Genomic DNA, 12043 nt, shown 5'->3' with positions numbered 1-12043 from the left:
GGTTATGGTGTATAATTTTGTTCAGGTAAATGGATGCTCTGTTATATGTATTGTAAATGTATTGTAAATGCCAGAGATGCATTATTACTATAAAAGCATGGTAAACTTTTTATAACACAAATTATCGATTGTCTTTGAAATAAATATACAGGATAATACTGAGCGATTGCTACAAGCGAGCATGAAGTGTCCCTTTATGGAAAAAATGAGAAAAAATACAGAACACAACGACGATGTGTTGTCGATATATCTACACGACATATCTACACGATATTTATGAATTACGAGATTCTAGAAAGAACAAGGAAGATATTTCAAAAACAAGATTCTATTATATTAAACTTAGTTAAGAAGAGTATTCTATTACATGAGACTATTGAAGTTGTTGTCTTTTTGACTGTATGCAAAACTGTGTCCACCTAATTTGAAAGACATGTACGTATTCTCAGTAATGAATTTGAATCCACTAGTAAGAGGATCACCCTTTAATATCACACATTTACTGTAAAGATGTGAGTTAACTCAGAAAAACGTGATTTTCAAATTATGAAGAAATAATATTGTATAAAGTATATTTTGGTATACATTATAATACATTTGGCCCAAATGTGCAATATAATGTTAATGGAAATTTATCTCATGGTATAAAATTATACAAAATTGCTCCAACAGTCTACTTCACTTAGCGATTTGAAATAAACTACCTATGATATTTATCTAAATAGACCTATGCATAAGGGGTAAAATGGTTAAAAATAACAATACTAGACATAACGTAAATGACAAAGATACTTAAACACACATATGTACAATAAACACGATATACAACCTATCTCCAAGTACGTATGCATTAAATTCACTGGTTCGCAGTGTTATACTTTGCTAAAAGACAAGTCAGGGGTACGTGACAGTGTCAGTTAGCGTGTTAATGTTTGGAAATTACATAATGCGTTACTCAGTGGAAGGGGTTGCACGTGTAAAAGCAAATGCGACGTTGACAGAGCGTAGTATTTTCCTTTCTCCCATCGCGGAACAACTGCAGTTAAAGCCACCCCATAAGTCACTTAAAACGTCTCAAAGATACGTAAAAATGTAATATGTAATGAAGACTATGGCTACTCCTATTCGTTCTTAAACATCTCAATTAATAACATCAATAATGTTTGAGCTGTATCTTCTTCTTTTTCCTAATTTCCAAATGTTTAATACCGAAGTTTTCAAACTTTTCCATCTTTGAAACTTCAATTTTGTAATATTAAACGTTTACAGACCAAAGTTTTGAATTTAGACGTTCCACTAGGAACTATGTACCTTAAAATAAAGGATAAAGGCGTTTTAATTAAGTTCCAGCAAGTGTCGAAATACACACAGAAGCTAAGTACCTGTGTACTGTACAGAGCTGATAAGGTTGCATCTGGAAAAGATGTTGATCTATATGATTATACTAGACAAAATCACCTAATTTCCCATACACTTTCAGATGCAGCGTATTATTGGTCAAACTAATCGTAATTACTAATTGTATCGACATATCGCTTATAATACAGAAAATTTCTGCTGTCACAATGTATCTCGCGTGCAATCTTACCAGCTCTGCACAGTAAGTAGCAGCACTCGACCACGTGAGTCAATGTCGCTCAAAGCTATATAACTTCATTAATTCTCGAGATACCCATACCAAATATTCAGGATACATTCCTAAAACCTGAAGCTTTCCAAATACATAAGTAACAAGAAATCGATTTCTCTGACCCATCTGGGCAGATGTAACCCCTTAATCAAGTCCCACCAAGTATCGAAATACACTCATCAGCTCAGCAGCACATACGCTCTGTCGTTCAAAGCTGTATAACTTCATTAATTCTCGAGACACCCACACCAAATATTCAGGATACATTCCTGGAATCTGAAGCTTTCCAAATACATAAGTAACGAGAAATCGATTTCCCTGGCCCATCTGGGCAGATGTAACCCCTTAATCAAGTCCCACCAAGTGTCGAAATACACTCATAAGCTAAGCAGGGCGTATATCCATCATCGGGGTGTGTGTCGTACGGCATCCCGATGCGAAGGGAGTCACAAGGGGAATAGTAACCGGTGGTGGTTGCGTTTGTGCGTCCCCCACCATGCGCGTCGCGACGAGGGGGGACAGTGGCACCGCCGCCGCCTCCTCCACCACCTCCGGCACGGTCGTCGCCGCCATCGCCACCGACGTCGGGACGCCGTGTGTGAATTCACCTTCCACCGTCGCAGTCGTCTCAGTTACCAACAGTCCGCGCGATCGTTCACATCGGAGCTTTGTGAAACGAGAAAAGTGACCGCAGGGGGGAGAGAAGGAACTAGCGCGAGAGAGAGGGAGAGAGTTAAACAGAGAAGGAATCGACTGCCTCAGAGGGGGGAGAGAGAGCGAGATCGCGGGTGAACGAAGGGGAGAAAGCGACAGAGAGAGAGAGAGAGAAAGATAGAAAGAAGCACGGAGCGAGAGTGAAACCACTGTCGCCCGTACGCGCACAGTAGGGAAAGGAAGCGAGGACAGAGTCCTAGCAGAGGGACAGAGACAAGACTCTCCCTTGGTAGAGAGCGAGAGAAAGAAACAGAGAAGCGAGCACGTTACGAGGCACGCTGTGCACAGTCTCGCCCGAACAAAGGAAGGCTCCCCGAGCGGCGAGGGTCGTTTCCGATCGACGAACCGTCCGTCGGTCCCCCTTCGTTAGTGTTCGGCGCGCCTCGTGCGGCACGAGCATCCACGAGACGGTCAGTCACGTAGCAACGGCCGAGCCGTGCGGAACAAAGAGCGGAAGGACAGGAAGGAGAGCGGCAGCAAGCGACAAGGAAGCGTGCGTCCGTGCAACCGGCTCGTCCGGCGAAAAACACGAGGAAAAGGGAAGAAAAAACGAGGCGGCACGCCTGCTCCACGGAGGCCCCTCGTCCGCGGCGGAATCTCATTGTTCGCGCGGGCCCAGCTCGACGGACAAAGGAGGTTGTTTCGCGGTCCAATCGTCGATCGGAACCGGCTTCGCCCCTGGTGCCCGCGTTCGGCTCGCCCTCGCGTGTCGCGGCTTGTGGTGGTGCGCGAAGGCTGCGTCGAGGCGACGACGAACCCCGCGTGAATGCCGACCAGCCGTGTCCTACGCGTGTGTGCTCGCCAAGGTGCTCCCGTTCCCGTGACGCGGACCGACGAGTCAGGAACAGAGAACGAACGCGACCAGGACCGAACGATCGGTGCTGCACGCGCGCCGGCGACCTAACCTAGACCGAGGCGACGAGCAGAGGCGCGCAATAACCGAGCGCGAAATCGCTGCGCGCGACACCGGCCGAATAAGGACGAGAGCGGGCAGACAGAGGCTGCGATCGGTTGCGACGACTGTGCTGATCGTGGACCGACGCTGGTTTCTGTGACATGTGCCAGGGTGACACAGTGCACGGTTCAAGGCTGAGGATTCTGTAAGACAAGCGACAGTGTTCCCTCGTTCGACTACGTGTACGGATTATCCTCGTATTTACGGTGAGTTTCAAATCATTCACGTCTCGCGCCGGTCGACGACCATTTTAAAGGGACCGGCGAGGGTGCGCGCGCAGGCTTCTCGGGGGGTTGTATGGGATTCTTTCGACTCGAGGCGCGAATTTTCTGGATTTTTTTTAGGATTCTCTGGGGCTGTTTTAAAGGGAGTCGAAGATGGCGAGAGTTTTGGAAGGTTCGAGAAGGAAGTTGGTCTATTGATCGTTTTGGGGAGATTTCAGTTTGTTTCGGTTCGGTTCGACGGGAGTGCCTCTCTGTTTATTGTTCTGCTGACGGCTGACGCGTCAATGACGAAAGTTGTGTTTTCACGAGGCGGCAGCGGTTCAATGGCAATGAGTCGCTATGAATGCGCGATGAAGTTGCGTTGTTTTGAGTCGTGGGATACTCCAGCGACGGTAACTGGATTTTACTACGCGTGCTTGGGATTCTGGCGTTGCGTGAATAGTAAACGTCAGTATATCGTCGTGGTTGGAGTTCTTTAGCTTTGGCAGGTCGTGTGACGTTTCAAGGTGGAGTTTTGATGCTCTTGTACAGATATATTCTTAGCTGCTTGAGCGGGAAAATGGTGGATGTTGATAGAATGTAGCGTTTGATTTTCTGCACGAAGAATGATCCCAGAAATAATCGAATTTCGGATCGGCTTAATATCGGAGTAATTATAAACTGCTCGACGTAAGCAGTTGGATAAATTTAGAAGTTCTGATACTTCTCAGAGAGCATTTCGTTAAATTATTGTAGACGATGGGGATATGGAATTTTTGGCGAATTTATGATATTGGAGATTGTGGGGATTTTTAGCTAGATTCTTCAGAGATGAAATTAGAAAATAAGCTTAACTGTTTTCTTAATTTAATTCTTATCGTTATTCGTATAATGATATTTTTCACTTTTTTGTTCCTCAAGTTCATACTGAATATTCAATTTACTGCATCTTCATTAACGATAATTGATCATAAATTTGAAATTTATCGTAATATGTCAGTATTTATGAAGAGATTAAACAAAGTGTTCAATTTGTTCATAAATTCCTGTGCGTCTAAAGAGTGACAAATTTTTCTGAAATTTTGTCATTCGTTTGGCATTTTTCTACATCGAAATAGAGAGAGTAGAACTGCGAGATACCTGTATGTATTACTTTCTTTCCTGTGGAATCTGAGAATAGGCATAAAAAGAAATGTGAAATGTGTGAAATATACTGCGTAAACATAAATGTTGTAGACCTTGTAGAGCTTCTAACTGTTTTGTCTTTTCTGAAAGAAGTCAAAATCTGGCCATGCCGAACTCGAGTAATATATAAATCAGTATTATTTCAGAGAAAAATAAGACACGAAACTGCGTAGAAATGTTAAGAAAAAAGTTCTGCCGACATAAAAGTGTCAAGTAAAAATTTGAATTTACTTCAATTACTTTTATACTGATCACATATAGACACAATATGCTCTCGGAGCCAGCGCAATCAATATAATCCCACAATTGGCATAACAAGCTCTGAATCTGCAGTTCACTTTTAGAATATGAACTGTGTCCCATAATACATTATTATTCTCATAGTATTATAACACATATCAAAATAATAGATAGTATCTCACAGCAATCAGTTTGCTATTTTGCCCACTATTATTATATCACATTCAGAAATACAATATATTTTACATCCTTACTGATATTCTCAAACTACGATTATTATAAAATAAATACTTTGTCTTTCTGACATAAAGTGTCAATATTTTTGTCATATGTTTTTGCACATATGCCCAAAAACTTTTCACTGAAGTACTAACAAGAAACATACACTGAATGGAATTATTTGAATAAACATGACGCTGTTGTGACAGAATGTTATTATCTTCTTAACATTTACTCATAAACATTGTTAATGATATCAATACTGTGTAGAGATCAAAATCTTAGTATTTCATATTTCATATTTCAACCTATAACTTTTATTTGATATAACTTACTAGTATAAAATTGGTATTCTGACCAAAATTGAATATAGGTCCAATTTGTTCTTAGATACTAACTAATAGGAATGGTATTATATAACAAAGAAAAATTTTCATCATATCAACTATGAAACTAAATACTGTTATTTAAAAATAACAAAATAGATTCACTCTTTCATATAATAATTCTCCGTGCTCAAAACTACAGTACATTACAAATTTCTGAACTCGAAGATAGGATTAAAAAAGACCAGGCAGTCTTATCAAATTTTTCATCGTCATAAAATTTCAGAAATTCAGACATCGGAAGAAATTTGCAAAATTTTATTAGAGGCGTAAAAAAGTCACTTCTCCGCAGTTGTGCTACGATACACTTCATAAAATGTAATTTAAGAGAAAAGGTAGATTTCGGGGGAAGTGGAAAGAACTGGTTTTAGGGACTAAGGCTACGCGAATATAAACGTTCCACGTAATTTCGATCTTCTTTAATGACCCGGACGACCGTCGAATTCTCATCAAATTGCTTTCATTAACCTTCACCTTAATACTTCATGCGTGTATGGCTTCGTCTGTAACCTTTAGCCGCTGGCTAAGTAGGCAAGCACGTCCTAAGGTGTTTAACCCTTCAGCCGCTGCGCGCTTCAGTTGAAAGGTGATTAGTGTGTGCTTCTTGGTGGTGTCACGCGGCTCGCTGTGTCGAGAAAATATGACAAATTACTTAATCTTCTAGCAACCGTTTCCCACCGAGGGTCTAGCATAGGTGGATCCATTGTTCTCTCGTAACTCGATATACGAAGCTGTCAGCAGGCAAATTGATCAGCCTCGTGAAATAAAATCTGAGAGAAGTAATCGTGTAACTAATGCCAAATTTTTCTTTTAAAATTGGGGGAACTCCAGAAATGGATAGATCGACGAGTTTTTCAGCGAGACTGGTCCCTTGGAGCGTTATGAATTGACTGCGTTATTTTGATGCATTTATGGGAATTTATTACTGTACAAAAAAATTACAGAATACCTTTAATATGCAAAAATATAGAAAATATAAAAAGTGAAGCAGGGATGATGGTATTTGAAGAGGGAAATGAATTTTTATTTCGGTTCCATTTTTCAGTTATGTTTATGAAAATTTATATTTGCATAAGGGTCCGTAGTCTAGTTATGAATTTACAGGTTTCATTCAATTAGATAGTATGCTTAGAGATATAGAAATGTTGACTACAGAATTTACATAACTTTACTTCCCACGCTCGTATACTATTTATTATTTAAAAGTATTTACGACGTGCTTTAGATACTCAATATTACAAGTTATTTAACGACTGTAAATTTAAATAGAATTATAATACAAATTTATTATCATAATATTTTTGGAGTAACTTAGATTTCCAGAAATTAAAAGTAAAGTGTGAATAAGTTATTCTTCCATCAGAATAATGCGATTTCTTATACGCCTTTCTATTTATTACCACAATAATATTTTATGCAAGAATTTAGCGATACATTTTCTTTTCAACTACCAAGTAATTAACAACAAAATTCTATATCATTCATAGTATAATCAGTAAGATTCAGTTTTAAAACAAAAATCTCTTAAGAATTTAATAATATTCTTGAAGTCTCTTTTGTGAAGAATCTCAGCGTACATAGCTCGTCGACAAACTCTTTCTCGCAGAAGCTAGAATAATGATTCACAGACTCGAGGAAAATATTTCGTGAAACGTCTGTGCACGTACGTACGTGGATCTTTGTGAGTATCATCCACTCGTGAGGGTGATTCATTTTCGAATGGTATGAATAATGCGCGCTCGTTGACGGAGGTCGCGTATTGATTTCTCTTGCAACGAGATTTCTGACGGTGAATGGCAGCCTGGTGAAAAAGATTAGACGGCGCACAGAATGAAACGAAAGGGAAGAGGGAGTGGGCGAGGACCTTGAACGCGTCAATTTCGACACGATATGGGCCCAATTGAAATTCCGCGGAACGAACTCGCTTTAGAAATCGAATCGCCTTGTATTTTATATCGTTTATGTGTACCTGTGCGAGTGTCCTTTCGTGTTATTCGTTAAAAAACCACAGAATTTTTGTGAAAATTTTCATTGTCGTTAGTAGATTAAAATTACTTTTTGTTTTTTTAATTCCTGGTTTGAGGATCTTTGACATTCATAATGTATATTTTTCATAGTTATATTCTTCGTAAATATACCTTCTGAGAGTGTCAATTGTTACGTTCTTTATTAATTTAGATGATTATTAAATCTTAAGAACTTGTATTGAGTGCTAGTGTCAGTACTCGTACAGTTATTTGTAAAATTAATCGAAGCTACAAATATGAAAAATAATACATTTCTATAAAAGACAACAAAAATATGTTCTTCTATTTAAGATCATAAAATTACCTCATGTCTTTGCAAATAATGATTCCACAAGATTTTCAAACCTTTTTAAACATTTTTCTTCCAAAATCGAGTTTCTTATGTAGCATTTGTCTGTAAACATTTTCTTCATATTTAAAAAGTTTGATAAGTTGGTAAATAACCGAGTGTACCTGCTTGTACAAGATGATCCACCTAATTCAAGGTACATATCTCTTTCTAATGTAGAGATACAAAACATATTTTACATACAATTTGAATGGTATCAAGAAGCCAATCCTCCCGAAAAATGACCTTAAAAATGTATTCTTGGTAACATATTAGTCTCTCGATACCATTCAAATTTTATACACAATGTTTCTTACACCTCTACAATAGGAAGAGATATTTAAATGACTCGGTTTAGGTTATCACCCTATACACTTAAATCAAACGTATGTGATATATTGTATATATATTTTAGGTAAGATTTATTGAATAAAAGGAATAATATCCCACTCGAAAATGTGACTCGCGCACACGATACGTGAACTGTGAAAGTGGTTAACAGTTGGCGCGTGTAAATGTCGGGGATTCGTGTAAAACGGAACAGAATACCTGATAAGTACCAGTCGAGCCTATAGAATCGTTTCATTCATAACGCGAGGATATATGCTACGTGACAGCATGATGAGTCACTTTTACGTGATTCCGCGTAAATACACAGTACTAGGGAATGTCCACGCGGCTCGTGTTCAACGTTACGTGGAGAAGTTGCATGATTTTTCTCCACGAGCGACCGGAAACGATTGCACGACGACAGAGTTAGATTAACGAGACGCCTTTCCTGATCATCAGCTGATCGTGGTAACGCGAGGTTTAGCTTGTTTCTTTGGTTTTATGGTCTCGGAGGCTGAACGACCGAAATTGTAGTAATTTTCATCGTCGAATGTTTTCGACCTCACAGAAAATTATCTACTCTTATTATCAATCTGTATTGATCATGGGTTCTCTGATATTATTGGTCAGCGTAACTTTTTGAGATATGTAGGTGCTTTGTTGAGCTTGCTTCCTCAATTTAACGATCATACATTTTCATTGAATTAATTTACATCGATTAATGCCTCTTTGGTATATTACATTTCAATTTTATTTTTATAGATAATAATATTCGTATGTATCGATACTGTATTGCATTTGTAATGCATGATAATTGTTATGGTTGCATGCATTCAATACGTACTTACGCAATAAGTAACAGGATGTAATAATAATAATTAAATAATTGAATTTGGGTCTGCTAAAATAGATTTCAGAAAAAAGGAAATACTGCAAAGGACTAACAATTTATGAAATACATACTACATGGACACGTTCGAAGCATTGATTTGACTACCAGAATATTAATTCATATTATTATTCAAATTATAGATGTATTTGCGTAGGAATTTATACCTTAATTGCAGCGTAATGGTAGTATTTTATGCAGCGAGATGTTGAAATTAATTATACGTGTGAGAACACCTACAATCAAAACAGTGCGAGTGACATTTTTCTGATATCGAGAAAATCGAGTTTGAAATTCAAACGCGCTACAGTTTCACGTAAACTCGCTTTAAAATTATTTTTAGTTTATACACGAATTTCTAATGAATTTTATTTTTTAATTTATGGGTTATTGAATACACAGAAAGTAATGTTAACAATACATTCTTCTGGCCTTTAAATGATAACTTTAGGCAACTTGGGATTACCTAAATTCTAAATCATTTACAACGTTATACTTAATGATTTAACTTTTTGTGTCTGTTTTTAACTCAAAAATGGCACTTGCACTCCTTTGATTCTAAGTGGCTCATATGTATTATAGCTTCTTGTGTCTCGTATCAGATGAATGACTGTCGGTTCACGGAGTATTGTTATCCTGTGTGTCGTGATTAATACATCGTCACCAGCACGTTACATAATTGCTTTAATCAGGTGCTATTGTAGAGATTCATTGAACCAGTAGCGTAATGTAAATACTAATGTTTGTTATGAGAAATTCCTGAGAGAATTCTTAATTAGATTTATATTAAATTTAGTCGTATCTTGTAATTATATTTTTACCAAGGACAAATAAATTTCATTTATGTCTGTTAAAAGAACATAGTTTCGTGTCTTCATGCAGTATAAAAACTGAAAAACAAAAAATACGTACACATTTTTAGCAATGAGCAAATAAATATAAAAAAATAACGATCACAAAGGAAGAATTTAATAAGTCCATTTTTTGTGGATTTCTTTCTATGTCGTCTATAGCTAAAGAAAATGCTGTTCTAAATGTTAAAATTACTCTGCTGTAAAATTTCACACATGTGACTTATCGAGTTCTTTTCTTCGTGGTCATCAAATCATAACTAACGCAAAGGAGTAGTAACTAACTAATAATTAAACACTAGATAGGAACCAGTAGAATTTCTACAGATACTCAATACAATGATACAATTTTTCTTGGATCTCTAAATTGGGTGGCTCTGTGGTCTTCCACTCTGCTTGAACATCTGTGCGCAAAGTAGTCACGATGGTTAATTCATTTAACGTACATGTACGTCGCTAATTGCTCATCGATTGATTCTATCTTGTTTTCCCGATTGATTAAATCGTTGCAGTATGCTAGGCATTCAAGTCTATTTTAACATTGACCCATAATATTCCTCTGTCAATAAAACGAATTGACCCTGTACGCTATCTACGACTCTGCTAGTTACTAGGATAATCAGAAGCTCATTTATGAACCTCAGAGGATTACGTGAAAGCAATTAATAACGTGAAATGAAACTCAGAGGTGAAATACAATATTTAATGAATAAAATTGACCATATAAACTTTGAAGCATAGTAACGCAAAAAAAAGGATTAGAAAATTATTGGAACATTCTTGTTGGAAAGTAGCGTAAGTGGCAGAATTGAAAAATTTTGTAAAATTTGTGGAAAATATTCTATTTGCCAAACAGGATATTTTTGTAATAAAAAACAAAATTTTTCAATTTTGCCACTTAAGCTGCTTTCCACAAAAAAGCTGCGATTGTCTAAAGTAATTTAAATTTATAAAAACCCTAGTGGCTGTTCTTGAAATATATTCAGAGTCGATACAATGGAAACTGCCATAGTAATTTTCAACTTCAGAATTTTTTTTCTCAGAGAACTTTCTTCCCTGTTCGTCTGAAGCGTCAAAGAAATCTTTTGTACCGAGCCTTGCCCTTTTGTCCAGACCGTTTCCTCTAGGAAGAAGGGACTTGCATTCCTGGATGACGCGCAGAATTTTCGGGTTCTAACTATCCAGGCTGCTGTTACGAGGCAAACCGGTTTTCCTTGGCGCAGAGCAGCCAGTTTCCCAAAGCACTTGGAGCAGATTAGAGCTGCGTCATTCGAAAACTGCATTCTCTTCTGTGTCACGTATCCTTGCTCCCCAGGCCTCGTAGCCTCTCGTTCCCAGCCTTGGCATTCTTCGAGACTTCTAATAGATAATCGACGCTTGACATTTGAAACCATTTTGATGTTTCTGTCGTGACCTGTCGCGGTTGAATCAGGGGAGGGTGAAAAGCTTGATTAGAAACGCGATTAAGTGGAAATTCAATTAGCACGCATAACCGTGTGTGTATGAAGCCTGTTTGTAGCTTATACAGGGTGGTAGCAGAGAAGATATTTCAAAGCTTTGAAAAAGAGTCAAATGGAGGAAATAGGTTTGAATAAACGTAGGTCGAAAAGCTAATGTTTTCGAACTTAGGACGAGTTTCTTCATTTGGATAGGCTGAGTAGGTTGCTTGAATTTCTGACAAAAGGTGGGGTCCTTTGATACGAAAATATCAGGTTATATGAAAATGAGAGAATTGATTTTATGCACTGCCTTTAACTAAAACGAAAAATTGTTAACAGTATCGAAATTCTAATTCTTTGCACCTGTGTTTATGGAGACGTTTCGCTTTTATCTGCTCTTAAAACTCTGAAACCTTCTTTCTAACACCTTCTAGGTAAGTTTGTCTTTTTTGAAACACCATAAAACGCTTCACATAAAATGCCTCGATTGCGATAAAACTTTTCACATAAGTAGAATACTCAAAAGTATCATACCCGTATATAGTTTCTTGAAAAGCTTTAAATTTATATCTGCGAGGGTGAAAGCAACCCTCAAAGTTGGAATGAAACGTGTTAATCTTGTTAAACTTCTTGGAAACTAATAAGGG

The 12043-nt window shown here is 37.8% G+C and overlaps 1 protein-coding gene across 2 annotated transcripts in view; it reads left to right on the top strand.

Annotated features, from left to right (window-relative positions):
- Positions 1-2276: 2276 nt before the first annotated feature.
- Brat (tripartite motif-containing protein brain tumor) overlaps positions 2277-12043 on the top strand; it is a 93340-nt gene continuing 83573 nt past the window's right edge. The window contains exons 1-2 of one of the 2 annotated variants that reach the window (XR_013002187.1): positions 2277-3505; positions 3644-5186. The gene's annotated coding sequence lies outside the window, so the exon portion shown is untranslated. Of the gene's footprint in view, positions 3506-3643; positions 5187-12043 lie in introns of those variants that run through there. The other variant, XM_076380794.1, reaches the window with a different exon arrangement.

The sequence above is a fragment of the Calliopsis andreniformis genome, chromosome 6, assembly GCF_051401765.1.
Source record: "Calliopsis andreniformis isolate RMS-2024a chromosome 6, iyCalAndr_principal, whole genome shotgun sequence".
NCBI lineage: Eukaryota > Metazoa > Arthropoda > Insecta > Hymenoptera > Andrenidae > Calliopsis > Calliopsis andreniformis.
The sequence above is the reverse complement of the archived record's forward strand: the minus strand, read 5'-3'. Positions and strand labels throughout refer to the sequence as shown.